The following is a 25,514-nucleotide window of genomic DNA, read 5'->3' as shown; positions in this document are numbered from 1 at the left end:
CCCAACTCTATCTAGGAGTCATCATGTATGTTAAACCTAAACGTAAAACATGTTAGTTTACATAGATGATGATGATGATGATGATGATGATACTCACTCTTTATTACTAGTAGAAATAATAATAATATTAGTGGACACTTGAGATCGGTCTGATGATGATGGCACTGGAATTAGTTGGTTTGGAATTGATTTTCCCCATTTCTTTCGAGGAGCCGCCGAAGGTTTAGGCACATTTGGTTTGACCTGCAAGTTTGACTTGTTAATATACTTTAAGCTGGAACCAACCATCATCAAGTAAAAGCAACTCTTAAAGTTCCCCCTACATTAAAACAAGTTTGTCGAATATGATACTAAATTAAAAAATTGCACGTCTTTTGAAACCGAGGAGGAGGAGGTGAGAGTGACAACTTACAATCTTGTTTCCAATATCCGATAGTGCAGCAGCTGCTTCAAGAAGCATAATAGCACCATGACTTGCCAGGCTTATTATCTCACCATCAGATGCTTTCACCGAACTTGCTCGGTTGCTACATTTTTTAGGGAGGCACCCACAAGATCTGGAGCAATTGTCTCCAATGGCTCGAAACTCGCATTTCAGTGTTTTACAAGATGAGCTTTTGGTGCATGAACAACAGGGACCTGAAGGTATCATCATTTCATTTGCAAAATCCTCTGAATATAGCCATTCATCATCATCATCATCATCAGTTTCATCTAATTCTGAATAATGCTCTGATTCTTCAGATGTATCCATGTCCTCCTCTTCTAATACATTTCCACTACTATTGTACCCTACAGAGTTACGGAGTCCCTTTATAGAGAAGAAAAAAGAAAAACAGTTAGATTCAGCATAAATAGAATACACACTAGTTAAATATTCAACATCTAGTTACTACTAGTACAAACATGTCTGGATTAGATATAGGATGAAAAGAACCTTGGGTCGTAAACCATAAACATGTCTTTCGCCATCATCCATGACAGAAGAATCTTCAACTGTTGTTGACTCCTCCTTAAAGCTCTTTGACATCATCAGTTTTTTCTGTTATAAAAACACGTGAACATTATAGAATAGAAGTTACCTTTAAAACAAGATTGATTTTGTTTAAAATTTTAAAAAGTGGCATTTTTTTACACAAGGGAAAAAGAATCGCAAACCTTAAGCTTCTCGTGGCGGCTGATCTCCATCTTCTGCATCTCTACTTGTCTAATTAGATTCACTATTCTTTCCTTCAAACCTCGAATCTCGGAATCTTTCTCCCTACAGTCAACTTCTTTATCCCAAACTTGACACCTTTATCAAGGGACAAGAACTTATTATAGTTTGCACTTCTCAAATAATAAATAAACAAGCTTTTTTTTATCACATACATACATACCTTGAAGAAGATGCCAGGTTGAACAAATGGTTCATCATATTTTTTGCTTCAGGAAGAGAACGAATTTGATTCCAATGACCTCGGCCAGAAAAGGCCCTTTCTCGTTCTTCTGCTTCTGACAGCTGCGAGGCCATTGAAACAATCGTGCTGGATGAAGTGGCTAACATATTCTCAAGGGCAAATATTCTTGAATTTCTTGCACCAGGCGACATTGTCTGAGCACAATCACTGCAATATTCCATAAAAAATTTCAAATAACTAATTGAACAAATGAGAAAACTAGCTGGTCAGCACATGGAGTAACACAATCAACACAGGTAGTGTTGGGTGCAAACCCAATCCCACATTGGTTGGGGATAAATGTCAAGATCAACATATAAGCTCATGAGTGTCTCTCTCTACTACCAATTGGTTTTAGAGTAATGTGGGAGCTCATGGCTTATATGTTTGGTGCTTGTTGGGCTATAACCGGTCCTTTCAGTGGTATCAGAGCGGGTTAGCCTAGAATTATGTGGATTAATCGCCCCAGTTAGACAACGATAATGGATCATTGTGTGTGCCTTATATCAAAAGATCTCCCTGATTTGGCCTTGGTCAGGTTGAGAGTTGCGGGTAATGGCCGGCGATATAAGATGAATGGATCATGTGCGGAATATCGTTGAAGGGGAGGCCTGGTGATGTGGTCTTCGGTTTGAGGGGAGGATTGTTGGGTGCAAACCCAATCCCACATTGGTTGGGGATAAATGTCAAGATCAACATATAAGCTCATGAGTGTCTCTCTCTACTACCAATTGGTTTTAGAGTAATGTGGGAGCTCATGGCTTATATGTTTGGTGCTTGTTGGGCTATAACCGGTCCTTTCAGGTAGGTTCTGGTCAAATAAGTTACGACTTGTGCAGTCAGAAAGGTCGGGTTAATATGTCAAATTTTCCACATTTAGAATAAACAAGATATCAAGAAAGTTATTCAGTAAAACCTTAAAGAAGAACGTTTTGCTATATTTGCTTCATCCTTGAGTTGTGCTACCTCTTTAGCCATTTTATTCCTCCTGGTATTACAAATTAGATATAAAGATTAACAATAAGGATTAACAATAAAGATTAACAATGACCAAAACTCTTTTAAAAAGGAGGGGTACAGGCATGTTTTTTGGTTTTTCAAGAAATAGTCAATGGACTTACTCTTCCTTTTGACGCTCATATTCGCAACGTACTTCATGCACACGCACAGTAACCTCGAGCTCATGTTCCATTGCATGCAACACTGCCTGTTGTAAATGTAAATAATAAATAGCAGTACAGCATTTTTAAGAGTACATTCATTTTCATCAATTAAGATTCAGCACATACGTCAACAAAAATAATTTATACTCGTAGGATACATTTATAATAATCAACTCCATGCACAATTATTACACCTGAACTCCGGGGCCGCTGCTATTTCCTACAAAATTATTTACAACATTATTATATGATTAAATATTGAAAGGCTAAGATAGAACATGAAGTGAATATGTAGTTCCAATGAAAGTTTACCAAATGTTTCACGTGAAGAAGCCTTTCGTGATTCTAGCAATTCTTTTAATCGTTTTGTAGCCATAGAAGCTTCTTCCGTCTTTCTTTGCCAAAACCTAAAATAACAATACCCAAATAATGACTATGGAAACTTATTAAGCATAAACTCTAGTTATATTGATAACTGTTCAAAGTCATGGGGTGTACTCGTTTAAACATACAGTCACTTCAATATCAATACAGTGTTATATTAGGCCACCTATTACTAAAAATATTCCCAACCCAATTATTGTTTTATCTTCTTGAAAAGTTTTAAACTTTTCATGTTGTCTTGAAAACCAGTTTTTCTATGATAAAAAACTCCTCCTTTAATCAATCAATACAGTGTTATATTAGGCCACCTATTACTAAAAATATTCCCAACCTAATTATTGTTTTATCTTCTTCAAAAGTTTTAAACTTTTCATTGTTTTGAAAACCAGTGTTTCTATGATCAAAACAGAGGGAAAAAAAAAAAAAAACAAAACAAAATTTTCAGATCAGGATAACCAATTCATATGTTTCTTATCTAATCTAATCTTAACATACAATTCTAACAAAACATCATTACTAACGTTTACATAATACGGATTCAAATTATAATTAGAAGAAGAGAACAAGGTTAGAGTTATACCTGCAAACAAGACAACCGACACCAAAACGCTATTGCTGGCTACCACACCTGATCTCGGCCACACGTAATCAATCGAATGCTTTACGTCAATGTTACATTCAAAGGCGCTTTCAATTTATAGCAATTGGATTCGATTATTATCTAAGGTTTTGGGCTAGAATTATTACCATTATTAACCGTGTCACTCAAATACGCGTTTCAGATTATACCCTAATTTCAATCCTAATTTAATTAATTTCGTCCCCCTCTATTTCTAAATTTCTAAATACTTTTAATTTATTTATATTTTATTTATCATTATTTATATATGGTATGGTATTTATATTTACTAGAGAATATATTTCTTTTTTTCTTTTTGAAAAGCAAAAAATTTCATTAATTGTTGTTTTTTAAAGATGCTTATGCGTTTTGGTTCTATGAATCTCATCCTGAAGTTTCTTTGCTGCCTCTTCACTCCTTTGTTTTTGTCTTAGAAGCTGGGCTTGAGCATCTTGCTTCTTTTTTAACTCCGCAACCTGAAATACAAAAATTTAGAATTTTAGAAAATCTATTGTACTCATTTATCAATCAAAAAACTTATTCAATATCCTACCCCATATTAACACATAATTGCTTCTGAGGACAAACATGGAATATTATTGAACATGATCAGTAAGATAGGGTTGATACATGCGATTATCTGTAAATTAAGATGAAGAACTCACTTGGGATTCCAAAAAATTAAACTTCAGAATATAGTTTTCCTTGTCATAAGAGGTGGAAGAAATATTTGCAAGATAGGACCTCAGTTGCTCTATTTCTTTCTGTCAACCAACAAGTCAAACAAGTTAGCAAAACTTAAAAAATTCAGCTTAAGATTAAAAAAGAAACGGTGACTAAAGATGGGAGAACCTGCAATGTTCTCTTTTCTTGTTCCAAGTCTTGAACTTTCTTTTCGTAATGTTGCTTAAATACAAAGGTATCACCGCCCGCAAACTGCTTCATTTCAGCCTTTCATGTATTTATTGAAAATTACAAAAAAAAAAAGTTAAATTACCAAGACTTGCACAATAAAACATTTACTCACATCTAAGTATCTTTCTAAAGAGTTTGCAAGTGAGATCATTCTATAGTTATCCCCAGGCATGCATTCTTGTTGTGGCTAGTCATGGGGGAGAGATTAAAGACTCAGGACAAACTTAAAGCTTGGGAGATTAGAGATGGGAATAGTATGGTGTGTGCCTTCTGCAAAGTGGGCCCGGATTCTCATGTTCATTTATTTTTCTCATGTCCTTTTTCTATGTCCGTGTGGAAGATGATGCAACCTATGATGATTATGGATCTCAATGTTTTCGATTGGCATGTTGTGGTGGACAGAATTTCGCCTGTGGCTGCTCGCAAGCTAGCACGTGTTATGGTTTCTAAGTTGTGTCTCGCGGCTACAATTTATGGTCTATGGCGGGAACGTAACTCAAGGATTTTTAAGAAGGTATTTCGGACTGAAAAACAGGTGTTTGATGCTATTGTTTCCAACGTCCGATTGAAACTAATGACAATTAGTTTTAAGAACTCTTCTAATGTGTCGCGAATTAGAGATATTTGGAGGTTGTATAACGTTAATGTCTAGCGGCTAGTTTGTAGGTCGTTAGGTGTTTTGGTTTTTGTGGCTTTTTTTGCCTTTGGTTGTCGTTGAGGGCTTCAGGGCGTGCCTGTTGCCATTGTGCTTTCGTTGTAACTATTCTTTTATTATTTTTTTAATAATATTCACCGGGGTAACCCTTTATCCAAAAAAGAGATCATTCTATAGTATGTCAGCCACTTCAGGTCATAACTCATGTACATGAGTGGACAATAAAATAACATACTGAATTATGTTAATATATGCCTACAAGAATAGACCTAAGATGGTTGTGTATAACTCTGTATTCATAATTACAAGTTCACTGTAAAGACGGAAGTCCATAACAATATGTATATGTAAAGCAAGTAGAACAAAAAGTTACCTCCTTTTGTTCCAGCCTTTTGTCCAATTCTTTAAGCTCATTGTCAAGTTTCTCTTGCAAAGAACAATGTTCTAGCTCCTTCTCTTCAACTTCTGAGTCGCCTACAGACAAATATGATTGTAATAAATTTCCTTAATTGGTAGCTATTAACTTGATTTTTAATTAACTTCAGACAGTACTGTCAATTGTTCACATATTATGCATGGACATAATCTAACAAAGCCATGTGTAAAAGTAGTAGATAGCAGTTTACCAACAACTGTGGCGGCTTTAGAATCAAATTCAGGGAACAAGCCACTGTCAGGGTGAAGTATATTCTCATCCAAATCCAAGAAACTGATTAGGTCATTAGGCTTTGAAGTATTCAATCTTCGCAAGTGTATTACTTCTCCTTCTAACTCTTGAATTTTTGAAGCATAACTTTTCAACAAGACTATGCCCTGAAATATTCTGGTATGGTCAGAAATATGGCATTCATGTATGATTATATCATAAAAGTCTGAAAGTAAATTCAACCAACCTCATTTGAATCATTATCGATCACATCCCATGATTTACAATCACGGGCAGACTGAATTTTGAGTAACAGCTTGTCTTTCTCAAACTGAAATAAACAATGATGTGTCAAAAGTTGTCAATCAAGCAGTTTATAGTAACGTAACACATTCTACAAATTTAAACAACATAAAAGTTGAAGGGAGAAGCTCACTCATCAAGTGCAACTTACCTGAGTCTATTGCTTGTTTACGTAAGTGTTGAAAGGAATGGAAGTGTGTTCTTGAAGTTGCTTATGTAAGTCTGCATTACTTGTTTCAAGTAATGCTATCTTTCCTTTCAAAATCTAACAAGCAAAATAAATAACGGTGACACATCTATCTATGTGCATTAAGGGCACACAATGACATATATCTAACCTGAATTTCTTCAAAAGGAATGGAAGTCACCCTTTACATAAAGAAGCTCAGCCTGCAATTGTTCGATTTGGTTTCTCATACTTTGCATTTGAGAAGTAACTGGATCACAGTTTACCTACAATATAAAATACTATTGTAACGACAGAGTTGAATATTTGATCAAAATAATTTATTATTCTCTGAAGACATCAATCTTACAATAGCTTTGTTCTGAATGTTGCGAGCTCTATTTGCATAGGGTTTCCTCTATGTTATATTCCGATGGACTTACACAAGCTAACAAACACAAAACATAATGCGATGTAATTGCCAATAGATCACATGTTAAACAACAAAAATCATTCTATAGCTAAAGCATCATCAAGTTCAGTAACTTACCAATCATAACTGTTTTGCTGTTTCCCCCAAGAGAGTCCTGGAATATAATACATTTTATATTTATATTATTTACGCAAGACATTTGAAAAGTAAACTCTAGCGCATGAGATATATAAAGTAGTCATACCTGTAAAAGGCGGGTTAAATTGCTATCTTTATAAGAAATATGGCCCCCTTCTTTTCTCTTCTTATCATCACCCAATGCACTAATCACGTTTCCGAGAGCTTAAAAACCTTTGTTAATTTTAATTCCTATTAAAAGATTATATACATATACAATCATCAATATATGATCACATAAATTTACACCAACTTACATATATCATATATGTAATCACATCAAATAATTCAACTTTATATTGGAATAGAAAAATAATTAAGTTATATATAGTAATTGTTACACACCAAAGTTAGCAGAACAATCAACTTAAATGGCATACTGGTTTAATCAACAATAACAAACAAACCAGACATACAAAAATTGCACCACATAACATAATTAAATTAAATTAAATCAAATAAATGTTTATGTTATAAAAGTAATACAAATACAAATACAAATACAAATATAAATGTGTTAATATGGAAAAGTGATAAATGTTACCCACCTTCCCGTAAATGTGTCTCAACAGCTCCTGTTTTCTTCACCCGTTCTGAACCAGCAAGGTCAACCAAATGAAGTTTGGCGCATAATATATCATCCCCTACATCATCATGGCCTCCTCCGCTTTTTATCCCAGCAATCCGTTTTTGTTTCATGGAGATCGTAAAAATGGCATGTGATCGACTGAAGATAAAAAAATATTGGTTTAAAAAAGGCGATACATATATAATAATATATATATGTAAAACAACCAAACTAAATAAACTTATGATATATCATACTTTCTTAGTAGGTCAAAAAATGTATCATTGTTCTTCAAATAGACTACTTATAAAATCAGACACTAATTTGTTGAACACATCATTGATTTAGTGTTGGATACAACAAAACCTACTACTTTATCCAATGGCATGGCATATGATTAAAAAAATATCATAAAGAAACAAACCTTGATTGACTATTCATATTTGTGCTTCCCGTCGCACGACACACAGATCCACGCAGCAGAAATGAAGCCATCTCGTCTTGTGATGTGACTTCAGCCTCTGTTACACCAGCAAGGGAAATACCGCCATTAGTAGTTTCCCTGATTTGAATAGGAGCCCTAGAGGGCCCTGTGGCCTTCCGATTCCAATCAACTTTAGTATCAACAGATGGACTTGAATCCAGTAAATCAAAAACATCCTCATTGAATATCTGGAAAAAGAGAATTACTACTTTATCATAATATATAACGTGTATGGTACAAATGAGCATGCGTTTAGAAATTATAAATAACTACATAAGTATTCATGAACAATATGTTAAAATACAATGCAAATTTAGAATAATATGGAATTAGTATATGTATATGGGTAAAATATCTAGATATTAATATGTATATAAAAAATATCTAGATATTAAAATGTAAAGAAAAATCTAGATATTTATGTGTGTAAGAAATATCTAGATATTTATATGTATAAAAATATCTAGATATTTATATATATTCATGGAAATATCTAGTTTCTAGAAACTTCCATGGAGTAGTATAAATAAGGGTGAGGATTTCATTTGTAGAGTGTGAAGTAAGTGTGAAGTTGTGAGAGTGAAATAAGAAGTGAGTTGTGAAGAAGAGAAGAAGAGTGTGAGTTAGCGAAAGTAGAGAAGAGAAAGCTTGTAAGTAATATTGTAATTGTAATTTAATATAAGTGTTTTTGTTAAGTTTCCCGATCAAGCCTTAGTTTGTGTTTAAGTTCTTAGTGCACTTTTGTTGTTCTTATTATATGGTCGGCTCTGCCGCCTAAGTAATACATGGTCGGTTATACCGCCTAAAGATATATGGTCGACACTGTCGCCTAAGTACATTGTGCACTAAGGATTTATAAAATTAAAGGCTAACCAACGTCAAAGTGTTGGTGTAGTGAGTCTAGTATAGTCTAGGTCCTCTATAGTGGGTGTGTTGGGCTCGTCGAAGCTTCCAACAATTGGTATCAGAGCGGGTCGTTCGGGATCATTTCTAGTGGAGGAAATCGGTAAACGTTGGACGTTTACATCGACTTGTTTTCACCAAGGCTCTAAGGGAGATTCTGTCGGAGCATAGTTAGGAACTGTGAAAGCTCATCGGTCAGGGACCAAGCTTATTGGACGTTGGACGTCATGATGGCAGATCTTGCAAGTACGAGCAGTGGTATCAAGAGTCTCAATAACCACAACTATGGTTATTGGCGAACTTGTATAGAATCCTACCTACAAGGACAGGATTTATGGGAAATAGTTGCTGGCAGTGACACAACGCCTCCACCGAAAGAAAATGCCGAAGCCTTGAGAAAATGGAACATCAAGGCCGGGAAGGCTTTATTTATATTGAAGACTACAATCGAGGAGGATCTATTGGAGCACATCCGTGACGAGAAAACACCAAAGGCAGCTTGGGAAACTTTTGAAAAGTTATTTTCAAAGAAGAATGAAGCACGCCTCCAGCTCTTGGAAAATGAGCTGGCAGGTATCTCACAAGGAAGTCTATCTATTTCTCAGTATTTCACCAAGGTGAAATCTATTTGTCGTGAGATATCTCAACTTGCTCCTGAAGAGAAAGTGAGTGATGCAAGGATGAAGAGATTATCATCCACGGCTTAAGGTCCGAGTGTGATAACCCGTCCTAATCCTCCTGGACGAAGTCATCAACATTTAGTTCCATTGCAATGATCGATTCCAAGATATGTCCTTAACATGAGCAAATGCACAGCGGAAGACTTAATTCATACCTGAGAATAACATGCTTTAAAACGTCAACATAAAGTTGGTGAGATATATAGGTTTGATGCTAGCAGCGTTATAACAATGGAACACAAGATTTCATATATAAACATTTTAATAAAAATATTCTAAGTGGTTGAGCACTTGGTAACCATACTTAACATTTAATCACGTCGCATATTCCCTTTATTATGAAATCTTACTACACCGTACCAAGGTGTAGTCACGAAACGAAGTACTGTGCAACCGTTGAATACTGGTCGTCCAGTCCGGTTGGGGTTGTCAGGCCCGATAGATCTATCAACAGGATTCGCGTTTACAATACCGCTGTAAATAGTAGTTACCAAGCTACAGGGAAGTATGCCAGTGGTACAACTCAACGTAGAATATATTTTTCAGTTACTTGTGTCCATAACGTAAAACATAAAATACATGTATTCTCATCCCGAAATACTTAGAGTTTAAAAATGGGACTATATACTCACCATACTGTATTTTGTAGTAAAAATACATATAACATCATTGATCAAGTATAGGGTTGGCCTCGTATTCACGAACCTATGTCAAGTATATATATATTAATACAAAATAATAATCGAAAAAGTTTATATATATTATTATCAATAAGATACTTGTTTTATTATATGTTATATAGAATAATTTATATTTAATCTATATATTTTATATAAGTAATACTTATAACATTAAATTTTAATATACTAATTACTCATTAAATTATTATTTATTATATAATATTGATATTAACATAGTTATGTCTTATGGCATAAATATATTTCTTTATAGAAAATATGTATGTGATATATTAATAATACTAATAATATTAATGATAAAAATCATATTAATTATGATAAAAAAAAAATCATGATAATAATAATAATGATAACTGTAATAAAAATTTTAATTTTTATTAAGTTGTTAATTCCAATAATAATATTACTTTTGATAAAAGTGGTAAATTTTAAAAATAATGATACTATTAATGATACTAATAATAATAACAACAATAATAATAATAATAATAATAAATAAACTACCTTTAAGCTTTTCTCCAAAAAAAATATGTCTTGGGCAGGTTTCGAACCCGAGACCTCTCAGTTACACACATCACGCTTAAACCGTTTCACCATTTCAGCTTCTATGATTAATATTAAACTTATATTTACATATACCCGTTTTCCTTTTCTTGTTACCACATCTAACAGTCTATATCGATATCAAACCAGAATTACAGCCCACCTCACAATTAATTACGGCCCAAAGAGAAATATATATATCCGAACATGGTACCCCAAATTAATATTCACGGGTTCACCTAATTGCTTGGCTAGAATTATAACTATCTACAAATTCAGTTCCTGTTTCTTTGTAAATACGTGTTCCTCACCCAACCGACACTATGCTTTATGATTTGTATTTGTATGCGTTTACAAGTGGGATTATAATAGACATGGTGGGGAACAAACCCAATTATCTTAATCATTTTCATCATTATCCTAGCCACAACATTATTTATATAACATAATAATCTTCTTCTTTCATACCCATTCATCATAATTTCGATCAGTAATATGGATGCAGATGCAACAGAAGTAATTCGATGGAGGTGTCCATAGTGGTTTACGTGGTCATAGCCGTAAGGAAATAGACAGAAAACAAGGTGGTCTAGTGGTGGTGATAGTTAGGGTGATGGTTGTTGTTTGATTGTAAATTGAACATGAGTAAGTAATATGGCAGTATAGTAGCAGTAGGAATATAAAAGAGGTGGTGAGCATGGTGAATTGGTTGCAAGTCTATGGTTGTGATTATGATTTGAAGTGGGTTTAGTGGTGATATTCGATGGTGATTGGAGGTGATAGGATGGAGATGGTTTTTGAGTATACTATTAGAGAAAGAAATTAAGGATGATGGTTTGAGCTTCGATGACAAAAGAAAACAAACCATCGAGTGGTGGTGTTTGTCGTCCTCCAAATAGAAATAGAAAATGGTAACAAACAGTAGGAATCGAATAAAGTTCGGTGGTGGGTTTTCCATTCGCACAAAACAGAAACAAGACTTGTAAAATAGAAATCGATAACGTTCACTGTGAGGGTGTTTGGTTTGAAGATGATGTCGATTATCAAGGTTAGAGTGGTAGAAGGTGGTGCTCAGCGGTTAGTAGTAGGGTGGTGAAATGGGTTTCTCAATTGGGTTTTGTTTTCGGTTTGTGGTGGCCGAAGGTGGTGGAGGTCGGGTGAAAGTGTGTGGGTTTTGAGTATGGATCACATATATGTATGTATATATATAGAGAGGTGTTTGTTTGATGCTCGATGTAGAAACGGAAATATGAAAATGGTGATGGGGTTAGTGATATACAACATAGATCATATATGTATATATTATAGATATAGTAATAATTAATAATTTAATAATATTATATAAAACTTAATTGACACTTATTTGTATCTTGAATTTCCTAGACAGCTCCTCACAAGTAAACAGAAATAAGAAAGAATCTAATAAAGTAAGTGTGTGCTGATCTGTTTGTATTATCAAATGTAACAACCCGATACATTATAAATATTTTAATTATAAATATTAATTTCAAATATTTGATAATAATATTTGAAAATTATCAATTATATATTATATATGTACACATATGTAAGTACAATAATTGGTGAACGTAATTCAAAAGTAAAAATAGTAATCGAATCTTAAGACAAAATATCTCATATCACATATAGCAAAGCCATCAACATTACCGACAGTTTATCCCGGATGACTAAATCGTGTCCAGAATATTAAATCGTATCGAGAGTTTGGTTTAAAATTAGTCAAAATTTTCCGGGTCGTTACAGTACCCACCCGTTAAAGAAATTTCGTCCCCGAAATTTGATCGAGGTCGTCATGGCTAACAATAAGAATATTTTTCATGACGAATATGAATAGTGTTTTATCATTTTCGATTAATATGGATAAAACGATTCGATCATGCGAAGCGTACGAGTGAAGCTATCACAAAAGAGTGAAATGAAGTGATTAGAGGTTTGTCTTAACGTCTGACATAGTCAAGGTAAATTTTCAGAATTCAAGGAATTTAAAGAAATCCTCTAAGCAGAAAAGAAGTGTAACAGCACGATTTATTAGCGATTTGTTAGAATTACGGACGAACAGGAATATCAAGGAAATATTTCTGTGATATGCTTAGAGATTAAGTAGAATGAAAGAGTTGTGTAACATGGAACATGATGAGGATAAGATCTGTGAACCATCATCGCTTCCATTAGAAATTTAGCATGACTTACTGTAATATAACCACGTTGGCCCGGCGTCATTATATTATACTAACTCATGCTTCAATTCCCTACACTTCTCCAAAAATCATCCATAATTTAAACCCAAATTTTATATAAGGATAGAAACTGACACAGTTTCTTTTATAAGGTAACCTAGATAGCACGAGAAGATAGATAATTTCAGACGAAGATATTTATGAAGATATCTTCAGAAATATTGAAGATATTTATGACAATATTTTGAAATTTCTAGATCAAAGGATGATGTAGAAAATGTTTCCGCAAGGATTTTAACATGACTTCAGAGCAATATTTCCTCTAAAGATTTTGGCGGATCCAGAATTTCCTGGATTCTTTGAATATAGGATTTGGTCCTTGTATTTGCTCTTGGTTTCCTTCATGGTTAGCTCAATCCGTTTCTTTACCAAATTTTCTATCGAGCGTTCCTAACACTTCCTTCTTTATCATCAACTTTTGGCCATTAAGACCATCTACAACATGCTGCTTCGTCAGCATTTTGAGAACTAGTTCACGGTTCAGGTGTTTTTCAGAAACTTCACATTCGGAGTAGGAAATTCCTAGGAATAGTCGTTATAGATACAACTTGAAGAATTTTTACGAGATTTTCAAAATACTGATTGCGGATTTCGCCAAAGAGATAACGAGTTGCTGGTACATCTACTGATGATGTTGTGAAATATAAGAGGTTCTCCGGTAACGACGGCGAAAGGACAATGTATAAATATCAAGGTTATAATAGGAGTAGTCTCACTGAGAAGTCGAAGTGGAGCTGTGACAAAATTAGCTTCTTGAATAGGAATTGTAGGGTTGTTTTTGCTAATAAATGGCAAAGGGTTCAACACGGTATGTGTTAAACTATGAATTTGGATTCGAGAGTTTTTCAGGTGCATAAATCTTTTCTTCCGTAGATGAAGTGCGGTTAGTTCATCTTTCCGATCGAGGTGTTTTCAAGAATCATGAAAAGTTGTGAATGCGAATTGTAATCGTCAAGATACGAATGAGGTTTAAGATGAAATTAAGTGGCAAACTTGAAGAATTGTTTAGTTTCATATGTTATAATCAATATTTTAATTCATTTTTAATTGTCCAATATTGATAGTCCCAGAGTCCAATAGTCCAATAATTCATATATAGTTTAATATATAATATTCGAATTATTTAATACGTATCGTGACCCGTGTACCGGTCTCAGTATTGATCACAACTCAAACCATATATATATTTTGGAATCAACCTCAACCCTGTATAGCCAACTCCAACATTCACATATAGAGTGTCTATGGTTGTTCCGAAATATATATATAGATGGGTCGATATGATAGGTCGAAACCTTGTATACGTGTTCCGTTATTTAAAGTGCGTAAAATAAATAACAGAAATTAAATGACGATAAAGTAAATGCGTAAAGTAAATAACAGAAATTAAATGACGATAAATAAAATTGCGATAATTAAATTGCGATAAATAAAATGTAATCAGTTAGCTAGGAACAGTTAGCGTGGATTCTTAACAAAATTTCAATTAGTTAATTCGTTTGTTTCTAACAAATTTTATTTTGTCCAATGTTTTCTTCATTATGCCACTTGTTAGATTTTGATAAGTCAAAATTCAAATATGAAATTGAATGAAAAGGGTTATTATGCGATGAACGGATACGTATATCGGTGGATGTAAGTAGGATAGTAAATGACTGTTAAATCGGATTTGAAGAATGTACAGTGTAACTTATTAATGTGAAACCCAAATATTCCTCGGGTATTACCTACCCGTTAAAATATTTTCATCATTAACAGTTTGTACAAAAGAATTTTTAATTACAATCTTTATGAAAATATACTTGCATATATATTTTCTTTAGATGTAATTATGGATTTAATGAGTCAATAAGATATTAAACTCATTTGGTTTATCGTTATTACTAGATTACATGATCTCTAAAACATTAGAGATTAAATAATCGTCATGTCGAACGAAGATAAATGAGGTAAAACGTTACGTAAGGCGAAGATAATTGATATAAAACAATATGTAGAACGAAAAGTAGATAGAACTATACGTAGAACAATGATTAGGCTCAAGGTACAGAATGAGATGTTGAGGTTTACGACGCGGTTGTGGTTGGGTGTTAAGAGTATTGTCGGCGTTGATGATGATGATACAGATTATACTGCTGGTGCTGCTGCTGATGTTTGTAACCTTCGCACCGTGTTCTCCAAAGCCGTCACACGAGCGCGAAGTTCGTTAATTTCTGCTAGTACACCAGGATGATTGGCGGTTGGGGTGAGCGAACGAACAAGATCCGAAATATGGGATAGGATATATTCGTGACGAGATACTCGAGAAATGAGAGAGAAAATGGTTTCTCGAACAGGTTCGCCGGTAAGTGCTTCAGGTTCGTCGTCAATAGGGCAATTTGGTGGGTGAAAGGGATCACCTTCTTCTTGTCTCCAATAATTTAGTATACTACGAATCCACCCCCAATTCATCCAGAATAGATGATGGGAAATTGGTTGATCCATTCCAGTGATGCTGCCTCCGGAGCCCGAATGAAATTCCATATCAGCGTAGCTGTCGGAGTCGGAGGAATTTGAACTGGACGTGGAGTTCATCTTGTATAGTCGGGGAATGAATTTTTGGTTTGGGATAAATTATAGGAGTTGGGTTTGATATTCTTCAATACATAACTTACATATGTATTTATAATACTCAAAATCCCGTGATTTACGGAGAATCTTTGAAATTCGTCAGGCAATGTCTATAGCAACAGATACGCTAGGATACGAATTTTGTCTATACACTATCGATGCACTAAATGTAGTAAGACGTGTCTAGACTTAAGAATACTAAGCAGACAATTCCTAAGGATGATAAGCAGATGATTTCCGACTAAATATGGTAAGCAAAACTTTTGACATGCAAACACGGTCAAAGTCCAGACTCACTAATGCATCCTAACAACTACCAGTTAAACACACTAATGCGAGGTCTGGTTCACTAAGACCAACGCTCTGATACCAACTGTGATAACCCGTCCTAATCCTCCTGGACGAAGTCATCAACATTTAGTTCCATTGCAATGATCGATTCCAAGATATGTCCTTAACATGAGCAAATGCACAGCGGAAGACTTAATTCATACCTGAGAATAACATGCTTTAAAACGTCAACATAAAGTTGGTGAGATATATAGGTTTGATGCTAGCAGCGTTATAACAATGGAACACAAGATTTCATATATAAACATTTTAATAAAAATATTCTAAGTGGTTGAGCACTTGGTAACCATACTTAACATTTAATCACGTCGCATATTCCCTTTATTATGAAATCTTACTACACCGTACCAAGGTGTAGTCACGAAATGAAGTACTGTGCAACCGTTGAATACTGGTCGTCCAGTCCGGTTGGGGTTGTCAGGCCCGATAGATCTATCAACAGGATTCGCGTTTACAATACCGCTGTAAATAGTAGTTACCAAGCTACAGGGAAGTATGCCAGTGGTACAACTCAACGTAGAATATATTTTTCAGTTACTTGTGTCCATAACGTAAAACATAAAATACATGTATTCTCATCCCGAAATACTTAGAGTTTAAAAATGGGACTATATACTCACCATACTGTATTTTGTAGTAAAAATACATATAACATCATTGATCAAGTATAGGGTTGGCCTCGTATTCACGAACCTATGTCAAGTATATATATATTAATACAAAATAATAATCGAAAAAGTTTATATATATTATTATCAATAAGATACTTGTTTTATTATATGTTATATAGAATAATTTATATTTAATCTATATATTTTATATAAGTAATACTTATAACATTAAATTTTAATATACTAATTACTCATTAAATTATTATTTATTATATAATATTGATATTAACATAGTTATGTCTTATGGCATAAATATATTTCTTTATAGAAAATATGTATGTGATATATTAATAATACTAATAATATTAATGATAAAAATCATATTAATTATGATAAAAAAAAAATCATGATAATAATAATAATGATAACTGTAATAAAAATTTTAATTTTTATTAAGTTGTTAATTCCAATAATAATATTACTTTTGATAAAAGTGGTAAATTTTAAAAATAATGATACTATTAATGATACTAATAATAATAACAACAATAATAATAATAATAATAATAATAATAAATAAACTACCTTTAAGCTTTTCTCCAAAAAAAATATGTCTTGGGCAGGTTTCGAACCCGAGACCTCTCGGTTACACACATCACGCTTAAACCGTTTCACCATTTCAGCTTCTATGATTAATATTAAACTTATATTTACATATACCCGTTTTCCTTTTTTTGTTACCACATCTAACAGTCTATATCGATATCAAACCAGAATTACAGCCCACCTCACAATTAATTACGGCCCAAAGAGAAATATATATATCCGAACATGGTACCCCAAATTAATATTCACGGGTTCACCTAATTGCTTGGCTAGAATTATAACTATCTACAAATTCGGTTCCTGTTTCTTTGTAAATACGTGTTCCTCACCCAACCGACACTATGCTTTATGATTTGTATTTGCATGCGTTTACAAGTGGGATTATAATAGACATGGTGGGGAACAAACCCAATTATCTTAATCATTTTCATCATTATCCTAGCCACAACATTATTTATATAACATAATAATCTTCTTCTTTCATACCCATTCATCATAATTTCGATCAGTAATATGGATGCAGATGCAATAGAAGTAATTCGATGGAGGTGTCCATAGTGGTTTACGTGGTCATAGCCGTAAGGAAATAGACAGAAAACAAGGTGGTCTAGTGGTGGTGATAGTTAGGGTGATGGTTGTTGTTTGATTGTAAATTGAACATGAGTAAGTAATATGGCAGTATAGTAGCAGTAGGAATATAAAAGAGGTGGTGAGCATGGTGAATTGGTTGCAAGTCTATGGTTGTGATTATGATTTGAAGTGGGTTTAGTGGTGATATTCGATGGTGATTGGAGGTGATAGGATGGAGATGGTTTTTGAGTATACTATTAGAGAAAGAAATTAAGGATGATGGTTTGAGCTTCGATGACAAAAGAAAACAAACCATCGAGTGGTGGTGTTTGTCGTCCTCCAAATAGAAATAGAAAATGGTAACAAACAGTAGGAATCGAATAAAGTTCGGTGGTGGGTTTTCCATTCGCACAAAACAGAAACAAGACTTGTAAAATAGAAATCGATAACGTTCACTGTGAGGGTGTTTGGTTTGAAGATGATGTCGATTATCAAGGTTAGAGTGGTAGAAGGTGGTGCTCGGCGGTTAGTAGTAGGGTGGTGAAATGGGTTTCTCAATTGGGTTTTGTTTTCGGTTTGTGGTGGCCGAAGGTGGTGGAGGTCGGGTGAAAGTGTGTGGGTTTTGAGTATGGATCACATATATGTATGTATATATATAGAGAGGTGTTTGTTTGATGCTCGATGTAGAAACGGAAATATGAAAATGGTGATGGGGTTAGTGATATACAACATAGATCATATATGTATATATTATAGATATAGTAATAATTAATAATTTAATAATATTATATAAAACTTAATTGACACTTATTTGTATCTTGAATTTCCTAGACAGCTCCTCACAAGTAAACAGAAATAAGAAAGAATCTAATAAAGTAAGTGTGTGCTGATCTGTTTGTATTATCAAATGTAACAACCCGATACATTATAAATATTTTAATTATAAATATTAATTTCAAATATTTGATAATAATATTTGAAAATTATCAATTATATATTATATATGTACACATATGTAAGTACAATAATTGGTGAACGTAATTCAAAAGTAAAAATAGTAATCGAATCTTAAGACAAAATATCTCATATCACATATAGCAAAGCCATCAACATTACCGACAGTTTATCCCGGATGACTAAATCGTGTCCAGAATATTAAATCGTATCGAGAGTTTGGTTTAAAATTAGTCAAAATTTTTCGGGTCGTTACACCGAGTATAATGGATTTATAGCCGCTGTGAGAGGATGGCCTACTCAACCATCATTAATAGAGCTGGAGAATTTATTGGCTAATCAAGAGGCATTAGCCAAGAAGATGAATGAAGTAACCATAAAAGACGGAGAAGATGCACTCTTCACCAATAAGAAGAAAGCAACATCTCGAAGACAAGAGGCGATGAAAGAAAGTAAGACATATGGGTGGAAGGGTCACCCAAAATCAAAAGGCAACGCTTCAGGGGGAGCTCAACAAGGAAGAAGAGATCATCGCCAACAATACGGGGAAAATGATAAGAGAAAGAATGGTGAATGCTTCAATTGTGGCAAGAAGGGTCATTTTGCTCGAGATTGTAGATTCCCCAGAAGGCGAACTTTCGAAGGAAATGTGGCCGCTGCAAGAGATGAGAAGAAAGATGTTACATTGGAAGCAACCATTAATGAGGAAACATGGGATGCAGAAGCTGGACTCTCTGTTGAAGCTGACATAGATGATCAAGCTCTTACAACAACTTTAAAGTCAAAAATAAACTACAAAGATGATTGGATCATTGATTCTGGGTGCTCAAATCATATGACCAACGATGGGACAAAGCTGCAAGAAATGGAGGATTACAAAGGAAAGAGAGTCGTGTTGACAGCCGACAATTCAAGGTTATCTATTTCTCACATTGGAAAGACAATAATTCCAAATGAAGGCGGCTCTCATAAGCTCCAACTCGAGAAGGTGTATCTTGTCCCTGGCCTAAAGAAGAATTTACTGTCAGTACCACAACTGACAGCAGAAGGGAATTATGTGCTCTTTGGACCAGAAGATGTGTCCGTATTCAAGAGAGTGAAGGTGGTTGGCAATCCAATTATGCAAGGAAGAAGAATAGAGTCGGTCTATGTACTATCTGCTGAAACAGCATATGTGGATAAGACTCGAAAGAATGAGACGGCTGATCTTTGGCATGAACGTCTTAGACATGTGGGCTACAACAAGTTAAAGGAGATGATGGTGAAACACATAGTAAATGGGCTTCCTCAAATTGATATCCGAACAAATACAATATGTGATGGATGTCAATTTGGAAAAGCTCACCAATTGCCATTCAAGGAGTCACAACATCAGTCCAAGACACCACTAGAGCTCATACACTCAGACGTCTTTGGCCCAGTGAAACAAACATCACTTGGAGGAATGAAGTATATGGTGACATTCATTGATGACTTCTCAAGGTATGTGTGGGTTTACTTCATGAAGGAAAAGTCGGAGACTTTTCAGAAGTTTAAAGAGTTCAAGAAGAAGATAGAAAGTGAGCTCAATAATAAGATTAGGTGCTTACGCACAGATAATGGAGGAGAATATTTATCGACTGAGTTCAATATGTATCTTGAGAAGCACAAGATCAGAAGGCAATTAACTTGCCCTAATTCTCCACACCAGAATGGAGTGGCAGAACGTAAGAATCGTCATCTTGCTGAAACTTGTCGAAGTATGCTTCATGGTAAGAATGTACCAGGAAAATTTTGGGCCGAATGTATGAGGACGGCTTCATACGTGATTAACAGACTCCCGCAAACAAAGTTGGGATATATTTCACCATATGAAAGATTATGGAAGATCAAGCCAACCGTCAATCATCTCAAGGTTTTTGGATGTGTATGCTACGTCTTCGTGCCAGATCATCTCCGAAGCAAATTTGATAAGAAGGCAATTCGATGCATTTTTGTAGGTTATGATGAATCAAGAAAAGGATGGAGATGTTGTGATCCAAATACTGGAAAGTGTTATACTTCAAGAAATGTGGTATTTGATGAAGCTTCTTCATGGTGGTCACCTCAAAAGATAGAGCTTCCAGAATCTCATGGATTAGAAGAAGGTCCAAAAGAGAAAGAAGAACATAAAGAGCACATATCGGATCCAATTAAAGAAGGAGATGGATCGTACTCTAAGGAAACGAGTCCATGGAAAATTGGGGTACATCAATCTACATCCGAAGAGGTTCGTCCAAGCCAAATGGATGCCGAGGAGCATGTGCAAGAATTACGGAGATCAACAAGGCCGAGACAACCTAATCCGAGGTATGCCAATGCTGCTCATGTGGATGAATCAATACCTATTGAACCTTCCACTTATGAAGAAGCAGCACAAAGTCAAGAATGGCAGAAAGCGATGGAAGAAGAAATTAATGCACTAAAAGAAAACCAGACATGGAGTTTAGTTCCAAAGCCAAAAGATGTAAAACCAATATCTTGTAAATGGGTTTACAAGGTGAAGACTCGATCAGATGGCTCCATTGAAAGGTATAAAGCTCGACTTGTTGCTAGAGGTTTTTCTCAACAATATGGGCTGGATTATGAAGAAACGTTTAGTCCAGTGGCGAAGATCACAACAATTCGAGCTCTACTAGCTTTAGCCGCTAGCAAATCTTGGAAGCTGTGGTAGATGGATGTTAAGAATGCTTTCTTACATGGAGAACTTGACAAAGAAATTTATATGGAGCAACCAAGAGGCTTTGAGAACAAGTCCCATCCTGACCATGTCTGCAAATTAAAGAAAGCACTATACGGCTTGAAGCAGGCTCCAAGAGCTTGGTACGGAAAGATTGGCGAGTTCTTAGTACAAAGTGGTTTCACAGTTGCTCCTTCAGATTCTAGTTTATTTGTGAAACAAGATCAAGGAAAACTAGCCATAGTGCTAGTATATGTGGATGACTTAATCATCACGGGAGATCACTATGAGGAGATCCAAAGAACAAGGGAGAATCTGTCTATCAGATTTCATATGAAGGAGCTTGGAGAACTCAAACATTTTCTTGGACTCGAAATAGAGCAGAAAAGAGAAGGATTATTTCTGGGACAACAGAAATATGCGCGAGATCTTTTACAAAAGTACGGAATGCTTAATTGCAAACCTATCTCAACTCCGATGGATCCGAATACAAAACTACGAGCAGATGAAGGAAAATGTCTTCAAGATGTTACCATGTATCGAAAGATGGTCGAAAGTCTTATTTATCTCACAATAAGCCGGCCAGATATATCTTATGCAGTTGGAGTGGTTAGTCGATACATGAGCAATCCGAAGAAGCCTCACCTTGATGTTGTACGATGCATCTTAAGGTATGTTAAAGGCACTATTAACTTTGGTATTTTATACAAGAAAACAAAAGAATGTCACGTGACTGGATATTGTGACGCCGATTACGCTGGAGACTATGATACACGACGGTCAACAACTGGATACATGTTTAGTCTTGGATCGGGAGTAATATCATGGTGCAGCAAGAGACAACCAACAGTATCCTTGTCAAGCACTGAAGCAGAATATCGATCGGCAGCATCAGCAACACAAGAAATTATGTGGTTGAAGCAACTAATGGAAGATCTTCATCAATCAACAGATTATTAAGTAAAGCTTTTCTGCGATAACCTATCAGCTATTCGTCTAGCAGAAAATCCAGTCTTTCATGCGAGAACAAAACATATAGAAGTGCACTATCACTATGTTCGCGAGAAGGTCCTTGAAGGAGAGATCAAGATGATGCCAACAAAGACAGATGAACAGGTTGCAGATATATTCACAGCCTAAGTAAACCGAAGTTTACAAAATTCAGAGAAGCACTTGGAATGGTCTGCAAGACATCGTTGGAAGAAAATTTGCATTGAGGGGGAGTGTTAAAATACAATGCAAATTTAGAATAATATGGAATTAGTATATGTATATGGGTAAAATATCTAGATATTAATATGTATATGAAAAATATCTAGATATTAAAATGTAAAGAAAAATCTAGATATTTATGTGTGTAAGAAATATCTAGATATTTATATGTATAAAAATATCTAGATATTATATATATCCATGGAAATATCTAGTTTCTAGAAACTTCCATGGAGTAGTATAAATAAGGGTGAGGATTTCATTTGTAGAGTGTGAAGTAAGTGTGAAGTTGTGAGAGTGAAATAAGAAGTGAGTTGTGAAGAAGAGAAGAAGAGTGTGAGTTAGCGAAAGTAGAGAAGAGAAAGCTTGTAAGTAATATTGTAATTGTAATTTAATATAAGTGTTTTTGTTAAGTTTCTCGATCAAGTCTTAGTTTGTGTTTAAGTTCTTAGTGCACTTTTGTTGTTCTTATTATATGGTCGGCTCTGCCGCCTAAGTAATACATGGTCGGTTATACCGCCTAAAGATATATGGTCGACACTGTCGCCTAAGTACATTGTGCACTAAGGATTTATAAAATTAAAGGCTAACCAACGTCAGAGTGTTGGTGTAGTGAGTCTAGTATAGTCTAGGTCCTCTATAGTGGGTGTGTTGGGCTCGTCGAAGCTTCCAACACAATAAATTGTAGTACCTCAATGAACGACACCTTGATTAAAAACTCAGTATTTCCTTTTGTCTCATCTACTCTTTTAAATATATTTTGAATGACGTTAGGGATGATGCCATTATTGTTGTCACTGTGGTAGTTCGTACCCATAGTATATGTTTTTCCAGAGCCAGTCTTTGGCAATACAAAACATTATACATTATGAGCTTCAAACAAAATAATAAGCAGTATAGTATTTCTGCTGAAATAAAATGCTAATCAATATGGGCAGAAGGAATTTGATCGTAATCAAAAAAGATACTCGGAAATAGTACAAAGCAAATAATCTTGGAAAATGAAAACAAGGTACATAAAGCTATACCTGGCCATACGCTAATACTGTAGCATTGAAGCCATGGAAAAAAGCATCCACAAGTGGAGCAACACAGTCATCAAAAATCCGGGAAGATGAACACCCCGTACTTCCATACACATAATCAAATGTGAAGGAACTTGAACCAATTTGCACCTGATTTACATTTACATAAAACAATACTTCGCATATAAATTCACAGATATCTCTAAATTACCACACCAAAGCTATCTCACACACACACACACACACACACACACACACAAAAAACTAAATTCATATAGTTAGCAATTAAGGTCAGTGAAATCACCTGGGGTTCATGTGGAGTAACAATGATACAGTCAGAGCAACCACCAACAAGCTCCGAAGCATTGTTGTAAACGGCGTCCGTTGCGTCCGTTGCGACGCCCGTTGCGGCGTTTTGGTGACTAAACCGTTTCGACCCGTCCTGTTTTCTTATAAGCCGATCAACGGTCAAAAGTCAGGTCAAATGCAGGAAAAATTGGGTCAACGCCGGTCAAAAGTCAGAAATTCTGTTAAAATCGGTTATAAGTCGGTTAAATCAATCAAAATTGACTTAGTTTAGTATTCCATTTTGTATTATATTAACGCTAATAGCAATTATAGGTACAAACTTGTCAACGAAGGTTTTTTAACTCTAAAATATGTGTAAATATATATTCATATATATATATAAGTCAAAATTAATCAACATTCGTTTCGACCCCGTCTCGGCCCCGTTTTTTCCGTTGCGACGTTTTGAGGTCGCTACCGTTTCGGCCCCGTCTCACGTCTTTTTCAACCTTGCTCCGAAGTAACCAAAGGTCGGATATTTACAGCAACTCGAACTGACTGAGATCCATTTTTTACATCCGAACTATCCATTTCAAACCAGATCGCAACCCTAGAAATTGATACTGTAATTGATAAGAGTAAGAATTAAGAATCAAGAATCAAGAATTACCAATAAATTGTAATGTAATTTATAATCACGTGTACAACTCGGTGCATTAATGAGAGACAGAGGGGTAGATACAAAATTGGAACTTATTTGAATTTGAATTTAGAGAGGGTAAAATATAATATAATACTTGTACTTGATACTTATGATTTTGGAAGGGGAATTGATATTTCCAACATTAGGGGTGTGCATTAAACGGTTTCGACCACGAAACCGACCAAACCAAATTGATTTGGTTAAAGTGAGTTGACTTATTTGGTTTTGGTTTAGTTTATTGGTTTCACCCGAAAATATTTATGGTTTTCGGTTTGGATTTGGTTTGTAAACTTAACATTTGGTTTCAAACCGATAAACCGAAGTATACTTTTATTTATGGAATATATATTAAATATTTAGTTTATTATATTTTAGATTTTAAGTTTGAATTATCTTTTATTTATTCTTGTTTGAGTGTAATGTTTTTATTGATTTCATTTCACTTTAACAATTAAATTTGTTTATCAATTATTCTATAATATGAAATTTTTATACCTGAAAACTTAGCTATTTTTAGTTTCGTTTTTATTTTTATGCTACTCATTTCATTGATATAGTTTAGATTGTAAATATGGATTGCATACTCTTTGGCTACTTCTCATACTGCATGTTTGGCATGAAATATTGTATCATCAATTGTATACTTATAGCTTAATCAATAAGATATGTTTTCTTTAAAAAAATACTATACACTTTTTTGTTTATTAAAAAGTTTAAATTTGGTTTAACCAAACCCAATCCATGTAAACCGATTTCTTATTTGGTTGGATTGGTTTGGTTTTGTCAAATTTGGTTCGGTTATTGGTTCTCAAAAATATTCTTGAAAACCGAATAAATCAAACCGAACAAACC

At 34.6% G+C, this 25,514-nt stretch overlaps 1 pseudogene; it reads right to left on the bottom strand.

The window, feature by feature from the left end:
- Positions 1 to 76: 76 nt before the first annotated feature.
- On the bottom strand, positions 77 to 24,550 carry LOC139847305 (kinesin-like protein KIN-4C; annotated as a pseudogene).
- Positions 24,551 to 25,514: the final 964 nt, after the last annotated feature.

Source organism: Rutidosis leptorrhynchoides, chromosome 5 (genome assembly GCF_046630445.1).
Source record: "Rutidosis leptorrhynchoides isolate AG116_Rl617_1_P2 chromosome 5, CSIRO_AGI_Rlap_v1, whole genome shotgun sequence".
Classification (NCBI taxonomy): domain Eukaryota; kingdom Viridiplantae; phylum Streptophyta; class Magnoliopsida; order Asterales; family Asteraceae; genus Rutidosis; species Rutidosis leptorrhynchoides.
This window is presented reverse-complemented; position numbering and strand designations above follow the sequence as displayed.